This window comes from Dysidea avara, chromosome 1 (genome assembly GCF_963678975.1).
Source record: "Dysidea avara chromosome 1, odDysAvar1.4, whole genome shotgun sequence".
Taxonomy (NCBI): domain Eukaryota; kingdom Metazoa; phylum Porifera; class Demospongiae; order Dictyoceratida; family Dysideidae; genus Dysidea; species Dysidea avara.
In genome coordinates, this window is record NC_089272.1 from 60,407,537 (window position 1) to 60,427,257 (window position 19,721).

Genomic DNA, 19,721 nt, shown 5'->3' on the forward strand with positions numbered 1-19,721 from the left:
AAAATAACTTAGTTTAGCAGTGCACAAACAATTATTCATTGACAGCTTATACTACACTTACCGCATTGTTGAACCATGTATATCACCAGAATCCACCAGATTGACAACTAACACGTGATCTATTTAGGGGGAATCTCGTGGAAAGTCCCTAATTACCTTAAGCGGACACTCATGATACGTGGTTTTAAATTGAATGGTTTAAGAATGTAACTGGATGGTGAGGCGTACTTTAATCGGCTCGACTTTACTGAGAAACTCGAGCCCCTCGTGAGAAACTACATCGCTTGAGCAACGCTTGAAAAAGTAAGAGTCAAGAATACTGAGGGACTCTATGATATATGCCGGTCTTGAATGCTAACGAAACGAGGAGTGAAGTTTGTGCAACGTGTCACATCGCCACACACTGATTCACCGTGTTTGTGCGATAGGGTTTTTGGACCTGTCCACCAGATGTTGAAAGGAAATTCATTCCACCACATGTTGAAAGGAAATTCATTCCAACGTGTGAAGTTATTGGTATACTCATTGTTGGGGTACATGGGGACATCGATGATCATTTACCAGTCAGCTGTAAGTAATGTCACAACAGAAGGAAAGGAACCATTTCCATACCCCTATGGCATACTGATTTTCCAGGTCAGTTTATGTACACCCAACCACAGAAATGTAGAACTTTAGTTGCAGGTGGAAAATAAACACCTTTTTACTCAGTTACAAGAGATTCACCCAGCTGGGATAAAATGTTGAAGTGAATGTCATTAGTACCTACTTGCGGTTCATCAGGTATTGGACAATTCCAAGTGTCCAGATTATGCAGTTGTCCTCATGTTCAAGTTTACACGTTTAGGTAAGTTCCACAACGTCCTATAATCTATTACTATATCAGTGTGGAATAATGCTTATATAATATTTTTCATATTCCAGGCTTTAGGTATGTGTATTGTATTTAATACCTGCTTGTTGGTTTTTGCAGGCCATCTGGTCATACTGGTTTATCCACTAGCAGTTGAATGTGATCATGGTACATATTTAAGTTGAGACTATGCAGGAACAGAGATACTGGTGTCATGAATTTCAGGTCAGTTGACATTCAGAGGAATTGTATTATTGCAATTGTTCTTTTTGTAGTTATCAATTATCAGTGACCAGTTTATGATAGCGTACTTTTGTTTTACTAATGACCAAATGTTCTGGTTTACATGCTTACCCAACAATTATGTTACTCACTTAACCTGCATATGGGATATATATTTTTAGTTCATTTTGATTATTCATCCTTTATTGGTACAGCCTGGCATATTGATCTTTTGCACATTCTCTTTTTAATTCAGTTCCTGCTGGATTGTTTCGTCAGATATCGAAACAGATGTCTTTGGTGTTGCGACCGATGTTCCAGGTCAGTTTGCATGTGTGTTTAATTTAAGGTTGACTTCAGTGCCTGCTTATTCTTTTACAGGTCTCGGTATTGAGTGTCATGAATTTCAGGTCAGTTGACGTACAGAAGAATTGTATTATTGCAATTGTTGTTTTTGCAGTTATCAATTATCACTGTATACTAGTGATGTGAATTTGCAGGTCAGTCTACTCAGATGTATCAGGCATAGTGTTGATGGGTTCGAACAAGTATCCAGTGTAGACTGTAGTGGCATCAAGGGTGTTAATTTCAAGGTCAGTTTACATGTTGTGATGTTAGTGATTTTTTCCTAGTACCCAGATATTAAGTGTATTGTATTTAATGCCCACCTGTTATGTTTTTAAATTATGGTATATCAGTGTAGACAGTGCAACAGTAAGCCTTCTGTGTTGTAGTAACTATTTGTTTCATAATATTATGCTGTTGTCCCAGAATGGCACAATTTTTGGGCAACCAGTGTGAAGTCCAGTGGTACAAACATTGTATTATGACCAAGTTGTGATAGCGTACTTTTGTTTGACTAATGTCCTAATGTTCTGGTTTGACTAATGTCCTAATGTTCTGGTTTAACATGCTTACCCAACAGTTATGTTATTCATTCACTTAGCCTGGGATATAATTTTTGTTCATTTTGATTATCCATGCTATTATTGACACAGCCCGGCATATTGATTTTTTGTACATTCTCTTTTAATTCAGTGCCTGCTGGATTATGTCATCAGATATTGAAACAAGTGTTATTGGTGTTGCAACCGATGTTCCAGGTCAGTTGCATGAGTGTTTAATTTAAGGTTAACTTCAGTGCCTGCTTATTCTTTTACAGGTCTCAGTATCGTCATGCTGACATACAAGAAATCATCACTATTGTTGGAACTATTTTTAGTCAAGTCTTGATGTGATGTTAATTAACGTTGTTACACATTGTTGTATGTTTACCATATGGCAAGAAATTATCATGGCCATCATGAAATTTGAATATTGTGTAAGTTGTGTGGACCAACCCCAACTCATACATGGTCACTGGCAAACCACGAACCACATTCGAGCCACAACACCACCAACCACATTCGAGCAATCCATTACAAAATTTTGATGCACCATTTGTGTGTGCATAATACTTAATGAAAGCCACAACACAAGCTACATGGTACACACTACATAGAGGTGGTAACCCCTAAAGGCTTGTTACCTTTTGTATTCTCCTTATCGGCCTTTGTGGTTAATCAATTAAAAATTACATGTAAATAGAGAATTGAAGAGTATGCTTAAAGCACCTTCGCTAGTGATTTTGTTCTTCAAACCATAAGACAACTGGCGATTTATAAACACTCACATGGGGTGTGGTACTAAATGGAATTTAACAGATTTCTGCTTAAAACACCATCCCTAGGGAACTTACGGTTCAGCACGCTGTCACAACTTGTTTATCAGGCATTAGAGTTTGTGTCCACGTCGTGTCTTTAAAAGTTATTGTAGGGATTAGAGGTTGATTGAAGAAAATACGCATATAGGCAAACCAGGATTGGATAATGTCAGTGTTAGATGGACTATACAAACACGGCTATGTTGACTGGTTGACTGGTATAATGTGACAGTAGTTGTAACATAAGGTAGAGAAATAAAGTGAAATATGCCTATTTTTTATTTTGCGATGGTTACTTTTTTATTTTAGCGAGGTCGCAAGAAAACTATGATGATGATAACGACTCCTAAAGATTTTTTATCACGTAATGCAATACAAATCTATTGAGAGATGTTGCATAATTTAGGACTAATATTGCAAAACCGGCCCTACACGTAAATAACTCACAGTAGTGTCTGCGCGTCTTTTAATTGGGCGTGCGCTTTGTAGTTTCTTGGCCGCGCGACTCACTACCGTGAGTCTTGATTCATATACATTCCTATCAACTTCTGAGTCAGCATCATTAGATCCTTTGTCACAATATTTGTTTCTTTTCTGTATGAATGAAACACAATAAATAATATAATGATTTTTAAACAGTTGACTGTAAACTCGTGAACAGTATTAAACAAAATATTGTGTGTGTGGGATCTTGCCTGCTAATCTTATGCTGCAAAGTTGTGTGTACATGTACAAGTATTTAGATACATTTTAAAAAGTATAGTATATTTAATTCTGATTGACTAACGTTCAAAAAAACTTAGCTGCTTATAGTGGATTATTTGATTGACATAAAGTGCAGATGTACATTTTTAACAGCTATTGACTGAAACTGCTGTGTATGTCTTCCAAAACATATGCACATCCTATGATGTTACTGTGCTTTTTAGGCTAACGTACTTTGAGGACTAGATTCATGGACTGGACTCACAGACTGAGCTAAAAACAGCTTTTAAATATTAATCCAAGCATTATATATCTTGTGTAATGCTGGGCACACCATTATCAAGCTACAACTGCTGTCACTGCTCTTATAAGCGTGTGTGCACTAATTTATAGAATATTTATGGAACACATGTACTCATGTGTACTAGTAGTAATAGAGGCTATTGTTGTAGCGTATGCTTATTCCTTGTTGCTTGAGTAGTACTAGTGTTTAAGCTTCAGTAATGAACCAGTAAGTATTCTTAGTGCCATAGCCTAATAGTCCCACACTGCCCACCTACTCAATATCAGATCAGTATACCAATCTGCAGTTAAGCATTCACAGCAAGTTATGGTGCCACTCTACAAAGCTATGGTTTGACTACTGTCCTGCTTTTTCGTAAATGTTGTAATAATGTAGGGCATGCACGACCTTTGTGATGTAAGAGGAAGAGCAGTACTAGCAGATAATGTGTCCAGCATTATAATCTGAGATAAATATATCTGGATTATTGTTAAGAAGCCGTTTCCAGCTCAGTGTGTGAGCCCGCAAAATACATTAGGTGGTGCTTTTTGCACCAAGTACATTATAATTATTATTCACGTTTCAGTTATGCTTTGTCTCCCACCATACCTAAAGAATGTAGTGAATGACAGTGACAATATTGATCAAGAGTACCATGCTGTGGTATAAGCTGTTTACTATAGGTATGTAGTATATAGATAGAGCTAGCAATCAGTACCTATTGCTATTGAAAATTTAAAGCTATATACCATGCTTCCATGCACATCAGCAATGCAGCATAACTGAAATACACACAGATATACTATCCATTAGAGTCATTTCTGTCATGTATACTACATTATCCTACTAGCCTAATGGCATCACAAAGACTGACAAGTGTTATAACACTAATGAAATCAAATGACTTTCACGTCAACCAGAAGCTCCTCTATCTCAACTAGAATCTCAGGCTAGAACACATCACCTCTAAAAGCATGAACAAAGTGTTTTGGTGGATACCCTTAAATGAATTCATAGAGTTGGTCACTTCAAATTAACTTAGTTGTAAACTTTCTGGACAGGAAATAGGTACACTTATTTCAGGTTCAGAAGGCTTCACTAGCTAAATTTCGTGTAGTGCAGTAATGGTTTAAGTATTACATAGAATAGTACTGGCACTGACACTTAATGACCAAAAATCAATGTTTGTAATTCCACTGCAATAATCAGGCTTAAATTGTTCACTAGACTGTCTGTCAATTGTAAGTCCAACAAATCTGTGGTTTTACTTTAATTGTTTAGGCTTTTTAATGCAGCATTAACGGTCTGTGGTTAAATTCAATGGCCACTTGATATTGACACCTTCAACTTTGTTGCATTGATAGTCATAAACATGACCAATAATTAGATAAGTGTACAAACTGTCCATCACTCACATTATACACTGTAGCTTGTTTTCCTTGGTCATTCTCCTCGCTCTTCTGTCCTGCTACTAAGTGAATTCTGGATCCGACAGATCACAAATTGTGTGATAACTCAGCATTAATCGCTACAAATTAATCTTCAACTAATTATGAGTAAGCACTACATGTAGTTTTCTCACTGCAATTGTAGTGTTCCAAGTCATGATAAACTGTTACGTTCTTCTTGATTTCAACTCCAGATTCATGCATTAAACTAGTTAAACGCACTGTGTATGCTTGTGCACTACAGAAAGCCAAATATATCATTCGGCTTTGACAGTATAATTCGTTCACTGTCATGATGTGTGAAAACATCACAAATTTTTTTGGCAGTTAAAACCTGCTAACATTACTGCTTGTAGTGGTCACATGTTTACAATAGTTTTGTGAATAGAAACCTAAATCATTTATAAACTGGTCTTTAATAAGTTAGACAGACCACCTGTACACAAATCATTGTAGATTATGGGTACAGTCAAGTTTCACTGTACTGTGCATATGTCAACATAACATGTGTACCATAGCCTTTTCTACTCAGCATAAATAATTATGCATAGATGATTGCAGTTGTCAATAGGGGGACGTTTTGTGGATCTTAAGTGTGTGCAGTTCTAGACAATAACAAATTCCAATTTATGGCTAAGCAAATGATGTGGGGCTTTAAATAATATTTATAGTAGTGTCCGGTTGAGTGTATTTTATCATCCATCAGGGGGTGAAAGACTTCCTATATTGAAGTATCCTCCAGATAGGTGATATGGTACACACATCAGTAACTATACAGATTTCCATTGGTCAAAATGACAGTGAGCATGCAAAGATAGAGATGGACGTATGTCAGCCATAAGAATGTGTTTGTATCACATGTACAAGGGTGTGTAGTATGTAATATAGTACAATTCCTATAGAATTCAGATTCCTGCCATTATTAGCTAGGATTGTAGCATTAGTGAAAGGGACAGCACCAGTTAGGTTTAAAATGGATGGTACGAGGACAAAAGCCATCAGAAAAACCCATGGTGTGAAATCTCACAAACGAACACTGCATGCTCCATATTTAGTACACCTCTGAGCAATAGATATACAAAACCGTACGAGACCGACTGCCAAAAGTTTACTCAAAGCCATGTTGACTGTTTGTTAGTCTGATAGTGCAAACACTTTGTGCTAGTATGTCAATATTTGGTTTTGTGGCCATATAGTTAATTTACAAATTTACAAGTACTGTATGTGATTATTTGAAAAATAATAGCTGTATGGTTGCAAATAGCCACCCATGAAACTAATAAAACTTATAAATCTACAATTAAATAATATTTTGTATATATACAGCACAGCATGCTTATAATATGAAAGCTATCATATATCCAAACATCTATATTTAACTTTTATGTAATTCATTGTACAGTAGCACTACTTTCATCATCATCAAAATCAGAAAGCAGCTGACTTCATACTTCCCCATTTGTATTCATACGCTACTGCTGTTTCTGGAACTCCAACCATGCAATTGAAGGTAAAAATGACTGTTCAATTAGGATATTTTGTTGCTTGCGTGTGTTCTATTAGAGTAATTAATGCAAAACTAATGGGTGAGTGAATTTCCTTAGTTGAATATTTTGTGCATTAGGTGGTGGTGGGCAGTAATTTGATTATATCACAACATTATGATTAAGTTTGTGTTTTCTGTGAAACCATAATATTATTAGCTATAATATATAATAATTATGAGAATGAACACTGTGACACTCTAATAAAGCAGTCGTAACACTCTAATAATTATACTATGTTATTGTAATACGATTATTTTAAAACGATTGATATTAGCATTATTACAGCTGACACGTTTGGATTCACATACATGAGTGTATGTACTTACTCAGTTATCATGAATGCACCTTGCCAATGTTAAATCTGTGGGGCATTGAAATAATTTATAGAGCATGTGGGCACATAAACTTGCTGAATTTGTCAATTTTTACCACTCTTAAAGAACTATTATTTTTAATACACTATTTTCAGTACTAGCTACCCATTTGTAATACAAGTTACAGAATGCAGATGTTTAGCATAACACAAAACTATGAACTGTTGTGTGATGGGGTTTAGTTTGTGCTTTTCTGTATATAGAACAGCCTTGCATGCCAAGTACAGCTTATATAGTAACAGCTATAATACCAGACTTACCATCACCATACAACTTGCCAGCACAGTGCAACCTTACAACCTTTAGGATCACAACCTTCATGCAAGGTTAGTGACAGGCTTTTGCAGCCTTGCACCCTTCACACAGGGTTATAAAAACTGCTGCAATCCTAGGGCAACCTAGAAACTAGCTTGTTGCAACCGCACACGGTTGTGGCAACCCTGAAATTTCTGTATGGGTAGCTATGGTTTCTTCATAACTCGCAAACTAAGGCATGCGCAAGCAAGCATACAACAATATACATACATTAAAAAATATCAGTTAATTGTTACAGCACATTCCAACATGTGTAATGCATACATATACGCATGCACTCACACCCACCCACCCACCCTCCCAGACGCACACGCACACACACACACACACACCATTCACCTTATCAGATTGATGGGCATGATCATAAAATTAGAAATGGTTATGCCTTGAGAGCACCAGACTTCTTATTAGCATATTTCAACCATCTACCAGCATACTCGGGTTGATCTAAACCAAAAACCGACAACATGTATGCATAAACACCACCACAAACGTTAGAACAGATTTACTTATGGAATTTAGTGGACCGAATAGTTTGAACGAAGAGCAAAATGTTTTTATGCTAGCAAAATTCCTTTATATTATCAAAATCTTCACTTTCAGTTACTGTACTGCACACAGTCAATAGTATAATTCTTTTATGGATATGATTAAAGCCTGACCACTACATAATCTAACTGATTTATAAATAAGCTTGTTCAAAGATTAAAGTGGGTTTCACCATATAAATGATCCCTTCTGAACGGGTAGTGTTAAAAGCCGGAACGGAATGGAACGGAACGGAACCAATTGGGACACACGCTACGTAGAAAAATCGTTTGAGACTGACTTTGCATCGTTTCCAACTGCCACACAGTGACTAGAATTGTGCTAGAGTTCATTTCCTTCTACTTATATGCATGCTAGAAATCACGCTCTCGGAGTTTCTATTTAATACCTGCCACATGGCATGTTGTGCTCTTACCAATCCATCAAATTCTGTTTAATCCTGATGTAGAATTGCTTACTTATCATTCTAAAAGATAAACTACTGTAGTATTTTCATGTTATAGTCGTGTCCAAGTCTTTAGTAACAGCGAGGATGGTTTTCTGAAGTCTGCCAGCATGGACAATAATCTACGAGAGTTAACCACAGTGGATGTTAGCGGCTGTGAATCATATGCTTACAAAATAATAGTTTAGCAGGTTAAGTGATAGTTTTTCAGCATAGGTGATTGCAAATGCATTCGTGTGGTGGGCATTAAATAGAAACTTCAAGCGAGCGATTTCTAGCATGCCTAAAAGTAGAAGAAAACTAACTTCAGCACAATTCTAGTCACTAAGTAATGGTAAGAAACAGTGTACAATCTGCAAAAACGATATAACTTGGTGCACCCCATTCCGTTCCGGCTTTTAGCACTACCCCTTCTGAACTAAGATTCAGAAGCCACAATAAGTTGTTGACAGTTTCATCTACAAAAGGATACGTTATACCAAGAAATTTTCAGGGTATGTATATTTCACTGTCATGTTCTTAGTCATGATTTTCACGTTTTAATTTTCAGATAACTGTTACTCAATTTCATTTTTTTTCTTCTCAGCCACACAGCTACGAAGGGTCTGCATTGATATTTACTTCAATCGTCATACAGGTTGCTAGCTCATCTGTACAAGGCATACCTTAATCTATAGTCTTGCAGTAGACCATTTTAATGAGCCATGCCCACTTTAAAATCAGTAATGTGCAATAGTGTTTGTAAGCATACGTGGAGTCCACATATTCCTACAACACTATCTATCACACACCAGGAGCCACACTAATTTATTTGTAATGTGAATTGAAGTTTGTAGGACAGATATTATTTTCACGTGATAAAATTTCACAGTAGTATTACTAACCGTGAAAATTACACACTGCGAAAATTTCCAGGGATACGGTAAAAAACTTTCCACATTTGCAACTTTACTTTAACCTTGTAACCACAAACAATGCAGTAACCATGGTAATAACAGGGTGGACATGCCTATAAGTAATTACAATACAGTTTAAGGGTGCTCGCTGATATTTGAAGCCGTTTAAGTGCCAGCCCAGAAACCACATGCGGCTGTTGCATCATAATTGGCATTACTGCACATACTTCTGATGGATCCAGAGTTACACTAGCGTGAATTAGTCTAAAAGTAAGTGTTATTATAAGGCGACAAGTGTGAACGCATGTTTCGCTTGTAGCTAACATGCGTTCGTGCTTTGTTTTCTCGAGTGATAGGGTATGCTGGTAGTTTGTATTGTAATTGTAAGCTGCTTATGTAGGGGACTATGTTACCAGCTGGAATCACAAGGCGTTACAAGCTGCTGATGATGGTGTGCCTAGCATAACCTAATGAAGAGCAGCTTGCTGGAGACTCCAGGCGTAGCAAGAAGCTGTTCCTGTGTGTGAAGAAGAGAAAACAGAGCTTCTTTGTGTTTTGAACAGCGTTTATGACATGTTATTTTGAAAAGTTGGTGATTGCAGTTAATAGGAATTTGTGTGGTTATTATATCAATAATGTTGGGCGCACACAATCTTTGCACATGTTTACTAAAAATAAAACTAGTTTTTGAGTGATATCCGTAAAAGCTTCAAATTTTGCACGGAGATAGGCAGATAAATTCTCTACAGGACTATGAAAAGATTTATTCCGTAGCACTATGGCTTCGCGAGTAATGGCAATGGAAACACGAGGGTTTGGTTAGTGAAACACACTTTCAGGGCTTACTTATTATCAATGTAAGCTATGGATTAATACTTTTCATAGATATGTGAGTTGTAACCTTTAGTATATTTAGCGCAATTTCCAGCGCTCTAGTGGTAAAGATGAAGGACTAGTTTCGATTTAAGCGCTCTGGAAAGAATTTCATGTAGCTATACAACGGTAAAGGCTAGTGAAATTCTGTTTGGTTTGCGTTGAAGAGAAGGGGAACCACTACCAATATAAGTACCATATGGATTCATTTTACATGTTGTCTGGTTATAAGAGGCAGTACAAAATCACGCATTGTATGGCTTCAAATATCCGCGAGTACCCTTAAAGTGAGTACACAGTTTTATGATTGTATCCTATTGCAATACTGTAACAAGCTGGGTTATAGCATAATACAATGGAACCTGTTAATGTGAACACCAACGTTGAAACCGGGTCACTACTGCTGACCCGGATGACCCACTGACCTGGATAGCAATCCGGGTCAGATCCGGATTTGACCCGGATGTGACCCGGATTAATTAAAGCCGAGACGTGTTTCGGCTAGTCTCGAGCGAGCGAACGAGTCTACATTTTGAGCGTTCGATTCGTGTTGAGTAAATATTGCAACTTCAGCCTATCTGTAGGTTGAAGACCAAAAAAAAAAAAAAAAAGGTCTTCACCTACTGACAATAGCTACCCTCGCGTATGTTGGTAATGTGATAAGTGGGCGTGGCTCACGATAGAGCTACGCGATAGCGTTTAGAAGTTTCCACGTCGTCAAACGAACAATTTCGTTTCTCATGTGATCCAATCCAGGTCAGACCCGGATAAATTGTAAACCGGGTCAGACCCGGATGACCCGGAGAAAATGTGACCCGGATGACCCGACCCGGTTTCAACGCTGGTGAACACCAGACATTCACTATAATAAGATACTATCCCATTCATAAGTACAATGTGGTCCCAGGCTCTCCATATAACGTAACACTATAAAGTGATAACTAAAGTAATGATATGGATGTTTACATTGGTGTTAGCATATGAAAAAAAAATTCCATGTTTAAATGTTCAACTCACTCAAAGCAGCTGCTGCAGCCATTATATCAATAGAGTCCATCCATGAGGATTGTTTGTTGCTATCTCCAGTGCCATCTGCTGCACTACATTAAAATGTTTAAAATCATGTATTTCACAGTCTATTGATCTGCATTGATCAAAATGTTTTCTTAAGCCACATATAATAAATTCCATTATACATAAACAACACAAATACTGTACACAGACATAAAAGCACCACAAAAATGGTGAAACTTTTTTGGGTACATGTAAGTTATAAACAAGGCAAATTCTACACAATAAGAATCATACAGGTGCATGGACTACAATTATTATAGTGACTACAGTGAAATCTATGCTGTGGACATTTATGAATGCATATGGCTTCCCACAAGCAATAAATGTGGCATCTACAAATAAATTACATTGTTTCACATACACTACATCATAATAGTTAGTCTGTAGACTGTACGTTAGAGTTCAAGCACTGCAGTGCGTGTGTACGGAAAATACAGTGCGAGGGGGTGTGTCGAGAGGCTAATACAGCATAAGGCAAAGCCTAGTGCTGTATTTGCCTCGAGACACCCCCCGAGCATTTTATTTTCCGTACACACAAGCAAGGCGGTACTTTAAGTGTTATATTGTACTTCCTGGTCGTCTGGCTCGGAGTGATTTTTGGTGATAAGGATATCAGTAAGTGTTATATAATCTATTTCTAGTCGTAGAACAAACTAATAGGATTAGTTTGGCTAGTTTTAGATATTTACAATGTTTCGCACGTGATCAATCGTGCTGTCTTAGTGGAGTCGTGTTTTAAAAGCTTCGTGATCAGATGATCAGTAAGTGTTTATACAATCTATTTTTAGCCGTAGAACAAACTTATAGGATTGGTATTAACGATTTACAGTGTGTTGTTTATGTAACTTTCCTTAAATAAATTCTCTGCATAACTGATCTGACTGTGGTGCACGAGACCGAGGACTAATAATGTATTGTATGTATCATCATATTACTCTACTGTATTTGCCTAAGTATGCTGTATTTTCCCAACTAAGTGCACAACTGTACTGTATTTGCCCAATTAGCTGAATAACTGTACTGTATGACTCATACAGTACAGTTATGCAGCTGATTAGTACTGTATGGACAATACTATACACCACATCGCTTTGATCCTCCCACGCAAAGTACAATACAGTAGCATGAAGCCATGTTGTTTACACAATGTGGTCAGACAATTAGTTATGACTCTCACAAATAGTTTAAAGGATTAATTTTAACAAGCCTAATATACCAACTTTAGGTTTCACACAGAAAGGAAATATGGTTTATGGAAACTAAATTCATAGCAATGAATAGTCTCTGGTATCAGTATCACTTCGTTATGTCTCTGAGAGAGCATTTGTATAGTCGCTTGTAGCAAATCGCGATTGTGCACTTACAAGAAGTAGACTATACTGACCATGCAGAGATGCTATGAGTGATCTTATAAGTGTAAGAAGTGCCGTTACAGCTTTCAGCCTTGACTAACACTACAACAAAGCCCAAAGGAGCTCACACAATGGAATCCTGTAATTTTATAGTTATACGGCTTCTTTAGTATATAAGAGAACTTAGAAAAAATTTGAGGTGTAGGGTGGTGGCAATCTGTGGAATATGGGCTTATTAATAGGTCATGGACACGGGAAAGGACTCAGTAAACATTACTATATAGTTTTTAGTGCAAAAAAGTGGATAACTCTTGCTGTACATGAGTGAATCAAAATGATATGAATAATAATATGAATAATAATAGCTATGAAGATGAACAAAATAGCAAATTTCAGTTTTGTTCCAAATACACATACTGTTTCCTTTTCACTTGATACTTACTAGTGAACCAATACTTATTGCAATTAACCACCAAAGGGTGGTTTTGAGTTGGAGGATACTTTCCAAGGTGGTTTTTTAGGTGTGTGTTCTATTAGAGCTTTTGCCAAACACATGGGCGATCCCTATTATGAACCCATGATCTTTTCATCATTGGTACACTCAACTACACTGGTCAATGAACTCTTCTAAGAAGTCTGGTTGGTCACAACAACCAACTCATAAACTATTGGGTGTAGCATTTACATAGTAAGTGAACACTGGTGAATCCAGGAGGTACCATATAGCCTCCCTTTGGGATAGATATAGCCACTAATTTTATAATACTGTTTTCATTGTAAGGCCAACAATGTACATTCCTTGTTTCCCATCCTAGTCAGAACCATGTGTGTGGGCAGCTATTATATTGTTAATATCAAGGATATTAAAGGGAGCCCATTAACTCCAAATTGCTTTTTACTCTCAGGTTCAGGAGAGCTAGATTCAAGGTTAGCTGTGATTTAAAAGATTTTGCTAAGATTCAAACCTCTAGAAGATTAAATTTGAAGTGTTGCAGTGTTTCCTAAGCAGCCAGAAAGGCATTTACATATAGAGCTGCTGAGTTTGTCATGCTTGTGGTGACACGTGCTAGCCTGACTCTTTACCGTCAACTTTAACAGACAAATTTTCCAAATGTTTCCCACATTAATAACAGATTGAGAATGGGACTCGTGTCGATGCGCATTAGTCTCAATGGCTACTTGTAGAGATTCACTGCTAGTATTAGGCCACATATGCCATGCACTAAATAACATCACAAACTCATATCAGAGTCCACCTATCCAATAACCTAGTCTTCTTCCCAATGACACGACCACACAATTGAACTCCTCTGCCAGTATTAATATTTACTATCAAATGCAATAATAAATTTGCATGTGGCTCTAAAATTACCATGCGGGCGGGTGACAGGAAACAAGGACTCTACAATTGGTGGCCTAATTAAATAGTGTGACCCAGTCTGGAAATACCAGCTATTATAATTTATAATTTAAAAATATCAAGAAATGCCGGTTTTAAGTTTTTTTTGTTTTTTTTGTGTTGTAGCTCACCACTGGTTGAAGCTATGTGCACCGCGTTTTACATCAATTTCTTGGTATCCACTGTACATGTAGCTAACAGCTAAGTTTCCCGCCATTTTAGATAGTTTTAGGCAGGTTATATAGAGCCGGTACCGATTGCACTGTTTCCCCGGATATTTTACTGGTAGTGGAAGCTACTGAGAAATTATGTGCATTTAAAAACTTAGACAAAAAGCCTAAGAAAGCTCAGCTGGGGCTCAAACCCTGGAATCTGTACCATGGTCCATACTAGAAACCACCGTACCACTGGTGCTACAGCTACCAATCTGCATTAGTTTCTACCTTATGAATGTCCAACTGAAGTGAAGGAGAAACCAAAGCTGAGCCAGACCCTAACCCTAACACTACTTGTCGCGTGCCCTGACTCGAGGCAAACTATTGGTCGCATGCCCTAAAGTACAAGACTCGCGGCAAAGTACTGGTCGCGTGCCCTAAATTTGAATACTTGGGGGCATACTACTATCATAGATATACTACGCACGGTGTGTAGTATATAATATCTATGCTACTATGCCGGCACAATATATAGCTGTTCGTACTTGTTAACCGGTACCGGTACAATATCCACTATGTAGTTTTTAAACCGAGGTTGACTGTACCAGGCGAGCTCCAAATGGGGTGGGACGTGGAGACCCGGAAGGAGGGAAAGAAGTTGTTTAAACATTGAAGTGGAAGGCATAGGGATGAATTAGGCGGGTGTTCAGTCGAAACGCAAGCGACAAAAAAACGGGAGTTTTTAGTTGCACGCGCAATTTACAACAAGTCCAAAATGGCATTTTCGACAGGCCACGTTAACGAGAGAAATGGCATTCATCCAGTAAATTTCTGGCGTATTTTCAAATAAAAACACTTGAAGAGATGATTTATGGAGATAATTATGCAGTTTATTTAATCTTGAAACGTGCGGGCTGAAAGTATTTCGGTGTTAGAATTGAACAAGAATTTAGCTGCTCCCGATTTCACTTTGCTGTGGATAAACGAAAAAGAGTGCACAAAATCTGAGTCAACGAAAGTGATAAGGTTTGTATAGAGCACGTCTAGTAGCTGTATGAAACTGTACACATTTATGAAACAAATTTGTACTCCGTTAATATAGAATTGGGTGTTATTCAGTATCTTGTTATACACAATAAACCATACACCACAGTGTCATAAGGTGTTAAACAACTGTTGTGGATTGCCAAAATGTAAAAACTTTTTTGAAAGAAATTTTGTGGTTCAGATATAACTCTCTCAATAGTGAAAATATCTCAGTTGCTCCACACCTTTTGTACATGGACTGTGTGAGTAGAGATTCATAACATATGGACAATCCTCGTTGCAGGTTCAGTAGTCAATGGTACCGGCCTTAGTTTACACAAATGTAACCTCCATACAAATCTTCACTATAATACTGAAAAAATTCTCGTACCTTGTCTTGATGCTTAGAAATAGTTAAACCTGGGCAACCATAGTGATGAAGTTTGAAATAAACTGGCTGCATTCCACCATAATTTGAAACCACTCACCCAAGTTAAAAGTGAACTATCAAGATATTTCATGAAGAAATAAAGTTGAGTTAGTGAGATAGTCTGGACTCGTAACAAGAATTGCATGCCCATACATAAACCTATTAATTCCTATGGGAAAAGCATCACCATTGCAAATCCCTACATTATCTATGATAAAATTTTGTGGATAAGATGCCTACAAAATCCATGCAATCTTTTTATCCCACAAAATTCTTGAGAAATAACCATTACTGCTACCTTAATAGTCGTACACATGTTAAAAATAAATCATCAGTTACGACCTCTTCTACTAGGTCAGTGCAACTGGATTCAGCAACTTGTGATTTACATACAATGATAAGGGCTTCCCACAGCAAAATTCGGGGAGTTAAGAGCATTGCTGTGTGTTATGTAGATTTAAATGTTGTCCCACGGTATCCTGAAGTTTTGACAGTCTTTATTTAGACCAGCTGCAGTTGCTTAATGTGTTTCACCATGAAACTTTACCAGTACATGAAAAATACATGGAGCTACTATATATAATATAGTAATACAAATAATTCCTTGAAGTTTTAAAGTCGTAATCACTACTGGAAATTGATAGTTACTAAAAATGGATGCTTACAGGAAAGCACCTTTAAAGTATTTATAATTTCTCGATTTTTGAGGACAATCACAGTAATTCACCAAAGCTGCTGAAATGTAGATTCATCAAATTTTCTTGTCATACGGTACCTCTTTTCTGAGTCTCTGCTTTACAAATTTTTGTTCCTGTTAGCTTGTGAAATCCTGGATCTTCCCCTGATATCGTATGATGGTCTTCTAAAGTCTCATGTGTACCCATGTGTACTTGTGACATTTGTACTGTATAGGTAACTGATGATAACCTTGGTTTGTTAAAACTGTCAGAACAAACTGATTGTACCAGTTGCAGTGCTGTACCATGATAACTCCACTTTGGAATGAGAAGGCCCTTCTGAAGCAACAATAATTTGGCTAGATGAAAGTGGCCTTGGTACGTAAGTTGGTCAGTGTTGTGACTGCTCTCTTTCAGTGTAGCTAGCTATTCCATTCCTCAATAGGTTTTAGTAACATTTTTCTTTTGATCAATTTACCTCACATTCTATGTAGCTATTACATTCTAACAGCTAGTACATCCAGCTGTATTTTTGAAATTAATACAGAGTTAGGACTGTGATGGATGACCAGGCCTCTGTGTATCTCCATGACAGGAGCAGTACTGTGCGGGATTTACCCTGGACACAGTAGGAATGGAGTCCTTGAAGATGGCTGTACCCAAGCAGTAACAAGTTATTGTTGAATTTGATGGTAGAAACTTTCATCTCTGGTCAACTCGGAATAGTAGCAGCAGTATTCTGACACAGGAAGTCTCCACCTGATAACTTTTATAGAAATTGTTGATTTAAAATGCGTAAAAATGCTATTTGTCAACAATCACTGTATGTGTAAACAGCAGCCAGTGCACAACTTTTTATCAAGTTTGGGCTTTTGTCTAGTTGTGCAAATTAATTAGCAACACTAATATGGCTTGAAACAAATTTGTAAACCACCTTGTTATTACTCACCAACTTCGTTCAGTGCTTTGTAGCTCGTTGCTAACTAACTGCAGCTGTCGAATTTGGTTGCTGTCGGAAAGGCAAGTGACGTGTTGTTGCGTGACACCCAGTGCAAACAGGAAAGAGCGTTGCATCTGGAAGCTACAAGCGTTTGTAGTCAGATGGTGTTCTACCCAAAGAAGCGCTTGTTTCTTCGCGGGAAAACAAGCTGTGCAACTAAATACGCGTAATCTATGGCGTAATAAAGCATATTTTTGCCTCTTGCGTTTTGACTGTGTTTTTTTTTTTTTTTTTTTTAATGTTATTTAGACAGGGAGACAGCATCAGCAAAAGCTGTTTTTCAGCTGTGCCCTGAACAAGCATACAAAAACAATATAGGTACATATATACACACAATTAACTAAATATGACTTAAATAAGCTAGCTTAAAGCTATTTAATGAGTTCATCTCGGTGATTGAGGTAGGCAGGCTGTTCCATATAGTTGTGCCACGATAATATAGACTTCGTTTGCCATAGTTTAATCGCACAGCAGGTACATACAAACGATGGACATTGCGCCCTGCACGACCTGTGACGGATAAAGCAGACCTGAAGGTGGAAAGTAAGTAGGAGGGTGATAGCCTTTTTAAGATCTTGTATACTTGTATGGCAATATGAAATCTGCGACGTTCAACTAAAGTAAGATTAAATGCAGAAGATCTGGCAGAGTCATATGATGAAAACCGTGAATGAAGTCTTTCCAGTCTCTTAAGATGGCCAACATTAGTAGGTACCCATACAACATCACAGTAGTCAATTATAGGTAAAACATGGGCCTGATATAATAATTTCAACACAGTAGGAGTGAGTGGCTTAAGGCGATTAATTGAATATAATTTGCCACGAACCCTCCGTAAAACATACTCCACATGTTGGTGCCAAGTTAAATGTTGGTCAATGTAAACTCCTAAATATCGCACAGTAGAAACCTGTTGTAGTGGTAAACTGTCAAGTGATAGGTGTAGGGTTTTCCCAGAAATACGCTGTCGGGTCCCAATGAGCATAGACGAGGACTTTGGAACACTCAGTTTCAACTTGTTGGCAACCAACCATATAAAAAGTTGTGTAACAGCACACTGTAGAAAGCACTCCAATTGTCTGAAGTCACTATGACAATAATGCAGCTCTGTATCATCAGCATATAAATTGACATCAACATCAGTAATGGCAGTTGGAAGATCATTAACATAAATGGAAAATAGCAACGGGCCAAGAATAGAGCCTTGAGGCACACCAACTTTAACCTCACCCTTAGCTGACAAAGTACCATGCAGGGAAACCCGCTGAAATCTGCCATACAAAAAACTTTGCATCCACTTGAGAGCATCTCCCCTAACACCATAGCATGTCAACTTCTTAAGCAATATCTCATGGTCAACACAGTCAAAAGCTTTAGCTAAATCAAGAAACACTGCACCAACATACTTTCCATCATCTATTGCCTTGAGCCATGAATCAGTAACACATAACAAAACATCCTGTGTAGAATGCCCAGGACGAAAACCAGATTGTTCTGTAGAAAGAAGTTTATATTTGAGTAAATGACCAACCATTGCATCAAAAACAAGTCGCTCCAAAATCTTTGAAGCAACAGGTAAGACGGAGATAGGCCGAAAATTACTCAAAGAATTGTTTTGTTTGGATTTTTGAACTGGAGTGACAATAGCAGTTTTCCACAAATCAGGAAAAGTACACATCAAAATACTCATATTAATTAGTGTAGTTAAAATCACAGCCATACCATAAGGAGCAGCTTTAACAAACCTTGTTGGTATCTCATCAATCCCTACAGCTTTATGAATATCTAAAGCTTGAATGTGCTGAAAAACATCATCCACATGAACTTCAGATAGAGAAAAATCTGGTACATCTACACAATCTATATAAGACAATGGAGAAATAGAGGAAGATGGCAGGTCAGCAACAGTCTTTTCTGCAACAGTAAGAAAATGTTGGTTAATTGTATCACATGAAACATCAAGGTTAGTGACATGTGTCTTTTGACGGGAAGATAAATGTTGGAAACTCCTCCAAAATTTACAAGAATTATGAGTTAAATTTGTAGCAAGGTCAGAAAAATACTGCTGTCTAGCTAAACGCACCATAGTAGTAACCTTATTACGACTTCTTTTGTAGACAGCCCAATCTTCCACTGATCCTGATTTTAATGCTTTACGATAAAGCCAATTTCGTTGACGCCTGGCTGCAGGCCTCACCTTCAGGCCTCAAAACTTACAAATGAAAGGAAATTTATAGACAAAACTCACTTTATCTGTTTTGTGATTCTACAACCAGAAACGGCGGTCGAATGACAGCTCGCCTGAAACTAGCTGCTTCACATCGCCATCTTCCTTCCTTGTAAGTAGTCTCATTCCCATCGCGTCAATTAAGCACTTTTAAAAATAATTATTGTGT

At 37.5% G+C, this 19,721-nt stretch overlaps 1 long non-coding RNA gene across 1 annotated transcript; it reads right to left on the minus strand.

Moving 5' to 3' along the window:
• Positions 1–7,864: 7,864 nt before the first annotated feature.
• LOC136239157 (uncharacterized) lies at positions 7,865–19,717 on the minus strand. The gene is made up of 3 exons (XR_010693373.1): positions 19,574–19,717; positions 11,230–11,312; positions 7,865–7,896 (listed from the first exon to the last, which is right to left on the minus strand). It is a non-coding gene; the product is annotated as an uncharacterized lncRNA (long non-coding RNA).
• Positions 19,718–19,721: the final 4 nt, after the last annotated feature.